Source organism: Euprymna scolopes, unplaced genomic scaffold (assembly GCF_053919585.1).
Source record: "Euprymna scolopes isolate OS-2025 unplaced genomic scaffold, ASM5391958v1 sca1, whole genome shotgun sequence".
Classification (NCBI taxonomy): Eukaryota; Metazoa; Mollusca; class Cephalopoda; order Sepiida; family Sepiolidae; genus Euprymna; species Euprymna scolopes.
The window spans coordinates 2,347,161-2,359,660 of NW_027633102.1; the positions used below are offsets into that span (position 1 = coordinate 2,347,161).

The window sequence follows — 12,500 nt, forward strand, 5'->3', positions numbered from 1 at the left end:
GCGGCCCCCGGGTCGGTGTGCGGGCCTCCAGAGCTCGATAAAGTAGTGGTGTCGCTAGCGGTCGAGAAGGCACTTTTCGACGCCTACTGCCACCCCCACATGGCGGTAGGCGCAAAACTGGAAAATCGCCGACCAGAAATGTCGCTTCGTATAATCGACGTTTTTTTTGACCACCATTTTCAGGTGTCGGAGGTGGGTCTGGACGAATACCAACACCATTTCTGGGGTTTCACAACCGCCCCGGCTTCTCCGACATATGTTGGAAAGGAGTAGCGATCGAGCGACGGGGGCTGTCGGTAGGCGGCCGCGGGTTGCATGTGTGCCCGGGACAGCACCCCCATCCAACTAAGGGGTGTCCCCCGGGGGCCAGGGGGACCTCGTCCAGGTCGGCCGGGCGCTTCCAGACGCCTACCGACACCGGTCAGGTCGGCGAGGCTCCCGGCGGCCCCGAGCGGGACCACAGGTTGCGGAAGGCGTCCAAGTGAGCGGCGGCGAGAGGCGGAGGCCCCCGGGGTCGACTCCGCGGCCCCCGGGTCGGTGTGCGGGCCTCCAGAGCTCGATAAAGTAGTGGTGTCGCTAGCGGTCGAGAAGGCACTTTTCGACGCCTACTGCCACCCCCACATGGCGGTAGGCGCAAAACTGGAAAATCGCCGACCAGAAATGTCGCTTCGTATAATCGACGTTTTTTTTGACCACCATTTTCAGGTGTCGGAGGTGGGTCTGGACGAATACCAACACCATTTCTGGGGTTTCACAACCGCCCGGCTTCTCCGACATATGTTGGAAAGGAGTAGCGATCGAGCGACGGGGGCTGTCGGTAGGCGGCCGCGGGTTGCATGTGTGCCCGGGACAGCACCCCCATCCAACTAAGGGGTGTCCCCCGGGGGCCAGGGGGACCTCGTCCAGGTCGGCCGGGCGCTTCCAGACGCCTACCGACACCGGTCAGGTCGGCGAGGCTCCCGGCGGCCCCGAGCGGGACCACAGGTTGCGGAAGGCGTCCAAGTGAGCGGCGGCGAGAGGCGGAGGCCCCCGGGGTCGACTCCGCGGCCCCCGGGTCGGTGTGCGGGCCTCCAGAGCTCGATAAAGTAGTGGTGTCGCTAGCGGTCGAGAAGGCACTTTTCGACGCCTACTGCCACCCCACACATGGCGGTAGGCGCAAAACTGGAAAATCGCCGACCAGAAATGTCGCTTCGTATAATCGACGTTTTTTTTGACCACCATTTTCAGGTGTCGGAGGTGGGTCTGGACGAATACCAACACCATTTCTGGGGTTTCACAACCGCCCGGCTTCTCCGACATATGTTGGAAAGGAGTAGCGATCGAGCGACGGGGGCTGTCGGTAGGCGGCCGCGGGTTGCATGTGTGCCCGGGACAGCACCCCCATCCAACTAAGGGGTGTCCCCCGGGGGCCAGGGGGACCTCGTCCAGGTCGGCCGGGCGCTTCCCAGACGCCTACCGACACCGGTCAGGTCGGCGAGGCTCCCGGCGGCCCCGAGCGGGACCACAGGTTGCGGAAGGCGTCCAAGTGAGCGGCGGCGAGAGGCGGAGGCCCCCGGGGTCGACTCCGCGGCCCCCGGGTCGGTGTGCGGGCCTCCAGAGCTCGATAAAGTAGTGGTGTCGCTAGCGGTCGAGAAGGCACTTTTCGACGCCTACTGCCACCCCCACATGGCGGTAGGCGCAAAACTGGAAAATCGCCGACCAGAAATGTCGCTTCGTATAATCGACGTTTTTTTTTTGACCACCATTTTCAGGTGTCGGAGGTGGGTCTGGACGAATACCAACACCATTTCTGGGGTTTCACAACCGCCCGGCTTCTCCGACATATGTTGGAAAGGAGTAGCGATCGAGCGACGGGGGCTGTCGGTAGGCGGCCGCGGGTTGCATGTGTGCCCGGGACAGCACCCCCATCCAACTAAGGGGTGTCCCCCGGGGGCCAGGGGGACCTCGTCCAGGTCGGCCGGGCGCTTCCAGACGCCTACCGACACCGGTCAGGTCGGCGAGGCTCCCGGCGGCCCCGAGCGGGACCACAGGTTGCGGAAGGCGTCCCAAGTGAGCGGCGGCGAGAGGCGGAGGCCCCCGGGGTCGACTCCGCGGCCCCCGGGTCGGTGTGCGGGCCTCCAGAGCTCGATAAAGTAGTGGTGTCGCTAGCGGTCGAGAAGGCACTTTTCGACGCCTACTGCCACCCCCACATGGCGGTAGGCGCAAAACTGGAAAATCGCCGACCAGAAATGTCGCTTCGTATAATCGACGTTTTTTTTGACCACCATTTTCAGGTGTCGGAGGTGGGTCTGGACGAATACCAACACCATTTCTGGGGTTTCACAACCGCCCGGCTTCTCCGACATATGTTGGAAAGGAGTAGCGATCGAGCGACGGGGGCTGTCGGTAGGCGGCCGCGGGTTGCATGTGTGCCCGGGACAGCACCCCCATCCAACTAAGGGGTGTCCCCCGGGGGCCAGGGGGACCTCGTCCAGGTCGGCCGGGCGCTTCCAGACGCCTACCGACACCGGTCAGGTCGGCGAGGCTCCCGGCGGCCCCGAGCGGGACCACAGGTTGCGGAAGGCGTCCAAGTGAGCGGCGGCGAGAGGCGGAGGCCCCCGGGGTCGACTCCGCGGCCCCCGGGTCGGTGTGCGGGCCTCCAGAGCTCGATAAAGTAGTGGTGTCGCTAGCGGTCGAGAAGGCACTTTTCGACGCCTACTGCCACCCCCACATGGCGGTAGGTGTAAAATCGGAATAGACCGGACCAGGAATGTCGAGGGGGAAAAAAATGACAAAGTCCTGGTGTGCCTAGCCTACGAGAAGGCACTTTGCGACGCCTACCGACATCCCCATGTGGCAGTAGGCGTAAAACTGGAAAATCGCCGACCAGAAATGTCGCTTCGTATAATCGACGTTTTTTTTGACCACCATTTTCAGGTGTCGGAGGTGGGTCTGGACAAATACCAACACCATTTCTGGGGTTTTCCAGTTTGAAAGTTTTATAAAACATGTTCGGTAGGAAGCACACTTTGGTGTGTCGGTTCGTCGGAGCAGCGACTCTTTGCCTCGTGGTGGTCCGGAACGTCTCTACGGGCTTGTCGCAAAGGCGTCAGAAAGTGGCATCTCCGCCGCCTAGGGCTGTCACCGTTATCGCTGTCGCCCCGCGCTCCAACTTGTTTTGATCCGCCGCCTTCGTTCCTGCCAACCGTGCGCCCGCTCATCGTCGTTAGGTTATAATACGTGGTACGTGTGTGTGCTTCTCCGTGGACCTAGGGCTGCTCGACGTGTCGAACGATATGTTGGAACAACTAACGGCTCCTTTTCCTGGTTCCATAGTCGTCGTGGTACCCGCGTCGTCAGCCATATCTATGTCCACCATGTTTAGCCGATACGTTTGCTGCAGCTTCTGCTTCCGCCTCAGCGTTCGCCGCTCTCAGCCGCCGCTGTTGTTGTTGCTGCCGTTCTGCCATTCAACCACTACCTGCGAATCTTTCGATGATCGGCCGAACGACCCATCGCTGTGCGACCGATAAATCCTCCGGATTAGGGAGAAACGCCGCCGCTCTCTGCCGCCGTCGAACGGAAAAACGTACATTGTAACGAACGAACGAACGAACGAACGAATTAACGAACGAGCGAACAAACAAACAAAAATAGCCGCGGGGGATGCACTATGTAGATCCTGATCCCCTTGTAACCATACGTACGTTGTTCGATGCTCTCCCGTCCTGGAAGTCGCCGCAGCAAACAGGAGGATGAGCAGCAGCAGGCGCCGCCGCCGTAACCGCCGCCTGCCTGCCGCCTCCTACTCCTGTCAGCGTCCGATCTCACAGCCGTGTGAACGTTCGCTGACACCCGATTTCTTTCCGTCTGGCAAAACCTTGGACGTCCCGCTCGCGGTACACGTGCTGCAGCGACTTCTCGTCCGACAACGCATAAGCGTCGACGTCTGCCGCCGCATCTTCTGATACGTGGACGGTGATAGCGCTAGTCCCTTCTTGCGCCACCTCCACCTTTGTTAGCGCCAAAGAAGATCGATCGAGCAGTCGTGGTCGCAGTCGATTAACCCGTTTTCACCGTCCGCAGTTCCCAAGCCGCCGATCAAGTCGTTGCTCTTCTTGTTCGTTCTTCCCATACCGTCGATTTGCACGGCTGCCGGATGAGCCATCCTCTGTCCGGCGAAGCGCTCACGTCAGTGATCGATACTTGCACCGACAGTCCTCCCGCTCGCGACTCGGTGCTCGAATCGGACTCGTTCGTTTTTATCTCGATGCGATTGTGAAAAGGGGGACCGGTCGTCAATGTCGTGTGTGTCGACGATGTTGTTCGCCCGGTCCGCCGCGTTGTTGTCGTTTTTTTTTTTTTTTTTTTCCCCTAACGTTCGCCGTCGCACGGACGAAAGGGTGAGAAAAAAAAAAAGCTCGAAAAAGCCGCCCAAAAAAATCGGACCGAGGAGCCGCTTGCGAGAACGCGCCATGTGCACGTTGTCTCTCCTCGGTTTTCCGAGCACGAACACGACGCCGGTCGGTCGGTCGGTCGACGAAGGCGACGACGAAGGTGACGGGAAAATTTACGCCGCCGCTGCCCTGGTCCAGCTCCTCCCCGATGACGGCTGTGATGTTGACGTTGACGTTGGCGACGACGACGACGACGACGGAGACGACGACGACGACGAGACGGCATCGATGGCGACCACGATGACGACGACCTCGACGAGTTCAGTCTGCACCTTGACCTCCGATGTCCGTGTGCACTGCCGTCGTGCTGTTTGTCGTTTGTCGTATGTATCGCTGTCAAGGGTGCCGTTGTCGTTGTTGTTGTCGACGTTGTTGCTTGCTCTCTCGTCTCGGTCGGTTGGTACGTTGATGACGACGACGACGACGAAGACGACGACGACGACGACGAGACGGCATCGATGGCGACCACGATGACGACGACCTCGACGATTCCAGTCTGCACCTTGACCTCCGATGTCCGTGTGCACTGCCGTCGTGCTGTTTGTCGTTTGTCGTATGTATCGCTGTCAAGGGTGCCGTTGTCGATGTTGTTGTTGTCGACGCTGTCGTCTGTTCTCTCTTCTCGGCCGGCTGTGACGTGGACGTTGACGACGACGACGACGAGACGGAATCGATGGCGACCACGATGACGACGACCTCGGCGAGTTCAGTCTGCACCTTGACCCTCGATGTCCGTGTGCACTGCCGTCGTGCTGCTTGTCGTTTGTCGTATGTATCGCTGTCAAGGGTGCCGTTGTCGTTGTTGTTGTCGACGTTGGTCGCTTTCGTTCTTTGAGTCTCGGTCTCGGTCCAAGTCAGGGGAGAAACAAAAAAGAGGCCATCAGCGCGGGCAGCGCGCTTCTACTGACGGCGAACCTCCTCGAAAAACAAATAAACACGTGCCCGTCGTTGTAGTTGTCTGTCTTATGTCGGTCGGTCGGTCGGTCGGTCTGTCGTTCTGTCGAAACAAAGTCCCAAATTCCAACGATACCTGGTTGATCCTGCCAGTAGTCATATGCTTGTCTCAAAGCTTAAGCCATGCAAGTGTAAGTTCACGCCACGCATTAGAACGGGCGAAACCGCGAATGGCTCAGGAACCGGACCTAATCCTCGGGACCGTATTCCTCCTCGGAGGCGATGGATAACTGTGGCAATTCTAGAGCTAATACATGTGACACAGGCCGCGATCGGTCGGCGCGCCGTCGTCGCCACGCCTCGCGCGCTGGCACCCGCGTCGGCCGTTCCGGGTCGCGGCGCTACATATTAGACTGAGACCGATGCGCGTCATTCCGTCCTCCCGTCGTCGGCGTTCCCGCTCGCGGGTCCGTTCGGTGGCGGGGCTCATAGGGCGGCGCGCTCCGCTTTGGTGACTCTGGATAACTCACTGGTCGATCGCACGAGCTTTCACGCCCGGCGACGGGTCTCTCGAGGGTCCGCCCTATCAACTGTCGACGGTCGGTTAAGTGCCTACCGTGGTTACTACGGGTAACGGGGAATCGGGGTTCGATTCCGGAGAGGGAGCATGCGAAACGGCTACCACATCCAAGGAAGGCAGCAGGCGCGCAAATTACCCACTCCCGGCACGGGGAGGTAGTGACGAAAAATAACGACGCGGGACTCTGTCGAGGCCCCGCGATCGGAATGAGTACACTTCAAATCCGTTAACGAGGACCAACCGGAGGGCAAGTCTGGTGCCAGCAGCCGCGGTAATTCCAGCTCCGGTAGCGTATATTAAAGTTGTTGCGGTTAAAAAGCTCGTAGTCCGAACTCGGGTTCGTGGTCGCGCAAGCGGCCCCGGGGCGGCGGCGCCATCGTCCGTCGTTGACTTTGGTCGTCCGTTCGCATTCCCGGCCCTTTCCGCCGGTGTCAACCGCTAGCATACCCGCCACGCGGTCCTGCCGGCGAGGTGGACGAGGAGGTCGTGATCGGGATCCGGGAAAAAAAAAAACAAGTGGTCGTCGGTTCGGTTCCGGGAGTAGTCTAACGGGGGGGTGCTACGTGTGTGTGTTTGGGTGTGTTCATTCGCATCCCCGCACTCTGACCCCCGCGCTTCTCTCCCTCTCCCTTTCCGCGCGTTCCTCTTTTTTTTTGAACCCCCCGGTCCGCTCCGAGTCCCTGCTTCGTGTCTTGTCTGCGCGCGTGTTGCGGTCGGCGGTTTCTCCTCCAAGGGTGCTCTTAACCGAGTGTCCGCGGCGGCCGGTACGTTCACTTTGAAAAAATTAGAGTGCTCAGAGCGGGCTGTTCAAGCTTGCATACGATAAGCATGGAATGATGGAAGAGGGCCTCGTCTACGTCTGTCGGTCTCCGTCTACGGCGAGGCAATGATCGAAGGGAGCGGTCGGGGCCACTCGTATTGCGACGTTAGAGGTGAAATTCTTGGATCGTCGCAAGACGAACTGCAGCGATGGCGTGTGGCAAGCACGTTTTCCTCGATCAAGAGCGAAAGTCGGAGGTTCGAAGACGATCAGATACCGTCGTAGTTCCGACCGTAAACGATGCCGACCGGCGATCCGCCGGCGTTCGCTTCCATGACCCGGCGGGTAGCCTGCGGGAAACCAGAGTTCGGTTCCGGGGGGAGTATGGTTGCAAAGCTGAAACTTAAAGGAATTGACGGAAGGGCACCACCAGGAGTGGAGCCTGCGGCTTAATTTGACTCAACACGGGAAAACTCACCCGGTCCGGACACCGGTAGGATTGACAGATCGATAGCTCTTTCTCGATTCGGTGGGTGGTGGTGCATGGCCGTTCTTAGTTGGTGGAGCGATCCGTCTGGTTGATTCCGATAACGAACGAGACTCCGGCCTGCTAACTAGTGCGCCGATGTCAGTGATTTTTACGGCGGGCTCGGCGTCCTCCGTGGCGCTCGGGTCCGGGTCGGTTTTCTCACGCACTTCTTAGAGGGACGGGTGGCAGAAAGCCACACGAGGCGGAGCGATAACAGGTCTGTGATGCCCTTAGATGTCCGGGGCCGCACGCGCGCTACACTGGAGGTATCAGCGGGGACTTCGCCCCGGCCCGAGAGGGTTGGGAAACCTCTGAACCACCTCCCGTGATAGGGATCGGGGCCTGTAACCAACCCCGTGAACGAGGAATTCCCGGTAGGCGCGGGTCAACAGCCCGCGTCGATCACGTCCCTGCCCTTTGTACACACCGCCCGTCGCTACTACCGATCGAACGGTCCGGTGAGGTCCTCGGATCTGGCCGACGACGCCGCCGGGCAGTGCGCGACGTGTCCGTCACGACACTCGTGCATCTACGCCTCGGCGTTCGATGCCTGGAGAAGACGACCGAACCCGATCGTTTAGAGGAAGTAAAAGTCGTAACAAGGTTTCCGTAGGTGAACCTGCGGAAGGATCATTACCGTTTTCCCGTTCGAGACTGGTTTGTTGTTTTCCGGCCTACCTCCTCTGTCTGTCGGCGTCAACGCCTCGAATGCGCGCAAACAAACCTATAAAAGGCGGAGCGAGAGATAGATTTGTGGTGACGCGGAGGTTTTTAAAGCCCCAGCTCTTCTTGCTTGCTTCCGCGTCTTACCACCTGTTTGTTTTTTCGCCCACCGCAAGTGATGGCCGCTTCTTCTTTGCCTTGTCGCCGCTTTATCGTTTTTTGTTTTTTTTGCAGCCGCTGTGCCACCGCCGCTAGCTAAAAACAAACTACTCGCGACATTGCAATGCCGTCACGCCTCCTCGCACAGACCTCCTCGCACACTACTAAATCTATATAAACAAAAACTAATATAAAAACCCAAGTGCTGAACCCTGGACGGGGGATCACTCGGCTCGTCCGTCGATGAAGAGCGCGGCCAGCCGCGAGAACTGATGCGAATTGCAGGACTCAGTGAACATCGACACCTCGAACGCACATTGCGGCCCCGAGATCCCTTGTCTCGGGGCCACGTCCGGTCGAGAGGCGGAACGTTACATGTCTTTCTCCGTTAACGAAACGACATCTTGCCGTCCCCGTGCCCGCCCGGTCCTCGGCACGGTGGTAACCGGGACGTCGCAGGAGCGAGTGACGAGGGGGAAGAAAAATAAAAAAAGAATTGACTCCTTTCAATGTCTTTTTTTTTTTTAAAACCCTCTCCGGCCTCCTCCTTCGTCTCCCGCTGGCAGACCGCGGAGTCTTTTCCCTTTTCGACCGCGTGAAGAAACACTGTGGAGGAGGAGCAGGAGGAGTCTGTCCGAAAGCAGCCGAAGGGAGAACAAAACAAAAAAAAAAGCACCGACCTAACCGACTGCCGACGTAAGCGCCGCCTGCTCGTCTCGCTCTCTGCCTCATGAAGGTGTCTCTCAGCGACGCCTCGAGCAGCGCGACGAGCACGGCCGTCGCACCGTAAAAAGGTGGCCGCGTCGTAGGCAACGTCGGATGGGGAGGACCCACGCTTTTTTTTTTAATTGTTGGCTTCTTCATTTTCGGTCGGACGGGCGCTATATCGGCCAGCCGTCGTCACACGGAGGGTACCGATCGAGATTCCTCTCCTCCAAACACCACACTCTACTAAAAACCGCCGCCCTCGGCTCGGACGAGACGACCCGCTGAACTTAAGCATATCGCTAAGCGGAGGAAAAGAAACCAACCGGGATTCCCTTAGTAACGGCGAGTGAACCGGGAGAAGCCCAACGCCGAATCCCGTCGCAAGTTAAAGGCTTCGGGACGTGTGGCGCATGGGTCGAAGGCAGCCGTTCGTTTTCGTCTCGCATAGTTCGGAGTTCCCTCGATCGGGGCCGCCCGCGGCGGGTGCCAGGCCCATTCGGTGCGGACGGCGAGCGACGGCCTTCGATCCGAGAGTCGGGTTGCTTGGGAACGCAGCCCAAATCGGGTGGTAAGCTCCATCCAAGGCTAAATACCGGGACGAGTCCGATAGTCGACAAGTACCGTGAGGGAAGTTGAAAAGAACTTGGAGAGAGAGTTCAAGAGAACGTGAAACCGCCCAGGGGTAAACGGGTGGGACCGCTCACCGCGATCGCGGGGGGACTCAGTCCGGTGCTGCCTAGGCTCGAGCCCAAACTCGATGTGTGTTCTTGAAAGAGGAGGCCGTCGCGGCACAGGTCGTCGTTCGTCGTGTCCGCGGGGAACTCGTTCTCCGCGGGCCAGCTTTTGTGCCCGCGTCGCCGACGAAGGAGACGGGCCGCGTGGATATCGGGAAGGGAAACGTGGTGACGACCGCGGCGTCGGTAGGTGGCTGCGTCGGTTGGCTGCGACGGAGGGGACTCGTCCTCTCGATCGCTGCTGCCGCGGGCCCTAACCCGCCGCATCCGTCGCCGCCGCTTCTTCTTTCCTCCTGCTCCCTCCGCGCGCGACTCCGCTGCACCCGTCCCCTTCTCATCGCTCGGCGTAATCATGGCGCGGGCGCTTCGGCGCGACCTCCGCGCGGCCGGCACCGGACGCACTTCCCCTCCGGTCCGTCGTCGCGACCCGTTCCCGTCGTGCAGGTCGAACACGCGGGTTTTTTTCCGTAGGCGGCAGGCGTTTCATCACCCTGAAAACCCCCGTCTTCCCACCTTGTGAAGTCGGGGGCCACCGGCCGTCGGGCCCGCGAACGTAACTGCCCCTTTCTGCCGGGAACGGAGGAAATCTGACACGATCCGTTACACGTGGCGAGCCGGTCCGTTTTGATCCCGCCGGAAGTCGCGTGCGGGCGACGCACTCTGTGTGTCGCTCCTTAGGCGCCCCACCGTCTCGGGCGCGTGCGCGATGAGAGGCGGGATAGGACTGGCGCGGCCTCGCCGTCACGCACCCTCGCCGACGTTTCGGGGTTCTTGTCGGGGGCAACCCCGCCCGCGCCCGTTTCCGTTTCCGGAGAGGTCGCTCGGCGACGCTTTTTTACTCGAGCCGCCCGCCACCCCGGGTCAGCGACGTGCATCGGCAACCCACCCGACCCGTCTTGAAACACGGACCGAGGAGTCCTGGCCGTTCGCGAGTCGTAGGGGCCACCTCTGACTAACCCCGAAGGCGAAGCGAAAGCGAGAGAGCGTGTAGGGGGCGTCGATCGGGAGAGGTGTCGTGGCAAAGTCGTCCGGGGGTCGTCGGGGGGTGTCGTCGGTCTCGTGCCGTCGTCTTCTCCTCGCCTCACCCGCCTCCGAGCCGTGCCCGATCCCGCCGGCGCGGCGTTTTCGGCCTTCCGCCGTCGCTGCTGCGGTGCCCGACAACTTTTCCTTTTTTCTCTCTTCCCGAGAGAGATAGGAGAGGGAAGGCTCGTGGCTGACGTGCGGTTGTTTTTCCTCCTCCCCGAGAGGGGACCGGCGCATCTTCCAAAAAGGGGAATTGCCGGGCGCCAGCTTCCATATCCTCCTTCCGCCCATCGGTGAGATCCCGCGGCTTGAACTAGTCCTATTTTGTCGTCGAGTTTAGGCGCTGCGCGCGGGCGCATCACCCCCGGGTCGGTTTCCCCCTTTTTCCGAGTACGACTCGGCCGACTCTGGGCGTAGCGAGCGACCAGGGACCCGAAAGATGGCGATCCACGCCCGGTCGGGATGAAGCCAGAGGAAATCCTGGTGGAAGTCCGAAGCGCCTCTGACGTGCAAATCGATCGTCGGAACCGGGTGTAGGGGCGAAAGACCAATCGAGCCGTCTAGTAGCTGGTTCCCTCCGAAGTTTCCCTCAGGATAGCTGGCGCTCGATCGTCGCAATTCCATCCGGTAAAGCGAACGATTGGAGGCCCCGGGGCCGTTCACGGCCTCGACCTACTCTCGAACTCGGAACGGGTGGAACGGGCCGACTCTCCCGAACGACGGAGCCGACCCATCCGGCCGCCGCCGCCAGCACGCTTCGCTGGGCGGTTGGTCACCTCGAATGCGAGTGCCAAGTGGGCCACTTTTGGTAAGCAGAACTGGCGCTGTGGGATGAACCAAACGTCCGGCTAAGGTGCCTAACGCGACGCCCATGAGATCCCCGAAAGGGTGTCGGTCGATATAGACAGCAGGACGGTGGCCACGGAAGTCGGAATCCGCTAAGGAGTGTGTAACAACTCACCTGCCGAATCGACCGGCCCCGAAAATGGATGGCGCTGGAGCGACGGACCGATGCCGGACCGTCGCGGCGAGGAGCGATGAACTTTCGCGCCGAAACGATGCCGCGACGAGTAGGAGGGCGCCGCGGCGAGCACGGAAGCCTAGGGCGCGAGCCCGGGTGGAGGCCGACCGCGGGTGCAGATCTCGGTGGTAGTAGCAAATATTCGAACGAGACCTTCGAAGACCGAAGTGGAGAGGGTTCCGTGCCAACGGCGGTCGAGCACGGGTCAGTCGGTCCTAAGACGCGGGCGAAAGTCTTCCCGAAAGGCGCCGGATCCGTTATGAAAGGTGAAAGGAAAGCGAATCGAATCGAATCGAATCAAAAGCCCCAAACAAAAAAAAAGCGGCCGGCCTCCCGTCGAAAGGGAATCGGGTTAATATTCCCGAACCCGGACTCGGAGAGGGCCCGGGGGTGGCGACGCTGTCGGCAGCGATGTCGGCGGCGCCCGTCGCTTCCCGGGCGAAACCCGGGTGACGCAAGCGAGCCCGGAGACGTCGCCGGGGAGCCCCGGGAAGAGTTCTCTCTTCTTCGTAAAGGACCATGTCCGTGGAATCGGCTCGTCCGGAGATACGGAAAAGGTACCTGTAGAGCGCCGCGGCTCGGGCGGCGTCCGGTGCGCTTTCCGGCGGGCCCTGGAAAATCCGGGTCCGGTTTTCGCAGCTCTCGAGTCGGTCCGTACCCACCATCCGCAGCAGGGTCTCCAAGGTGTACAGCCTCTCGTCGATGGCATCAATGTAGGTAAGGGAAGTCGGCAAAATGGATCCGTACCTTCGGAAGAAGGATTGGCTCCGAGGACCGGGTCGGTCGGGCCGTGCCCGCGCGAAGCGAGGAACCGGTACGGGGCTGTAGCGTTCGCTCCGTTCGCGCTTTGCGGCGAAGGCATAGGGGCCGCGGCGGTCCGTTGTGCGGCGGCGTGTTCCGGTCGAGCGGTCGCGGTCAAGCGAGCGTGTGTTGCGGGTCGGAGAGCGATACGGGTGGGAGTCCGCCGTCGGGCGGCAGGAGTGTGGCGTCGAC

At 60.7% G+C, this 12,500-nt stretch overlaps 2 non-coding genes and 1 pseudogene across 2 annotated transcripts in view; all 3 read left to right on the plus strand.

The window, feature by feature from the left end:
- The first annotated feature begins 5,463 nt into the window (after window positions 1–5,463).
- On the plus strand, window positions 5,464–7,835 carry LOC145273419 (small subunit ribosomal RNA; annotated as a pseudogene).
- A 394-nt stretch (window positions 7,836–8,229) lies between these two features.
- LOC145273372 (5.8S ribosomal RNA) lies at window positions 8,230–8,387 on the plus strand. Its single transcript, XR_013866365.1, has one exon. It is a non-coding gene; the product is annotated as a 5.8S ribosomal RNA (ribosomal RNA).
- Window positions 8,388–8,983: 596 nt separating this feature from the next.
- Window positions 8,984–12,500, plus strand: part of LOC145273251 (large subunit ribosomal RNA) — a 5,730-nt gene continuing 2,213 nt past the window's right edge. Inside the window, exon 1 of the ribosomal RNA XR_013866276.1 lies at window positions 8,984–12,500. This exon is cut by the window's right edge and continues 2,213 nt beyond it. This is a non-coding gene — a ribosomal RNA (large subunit ribosomal RNA).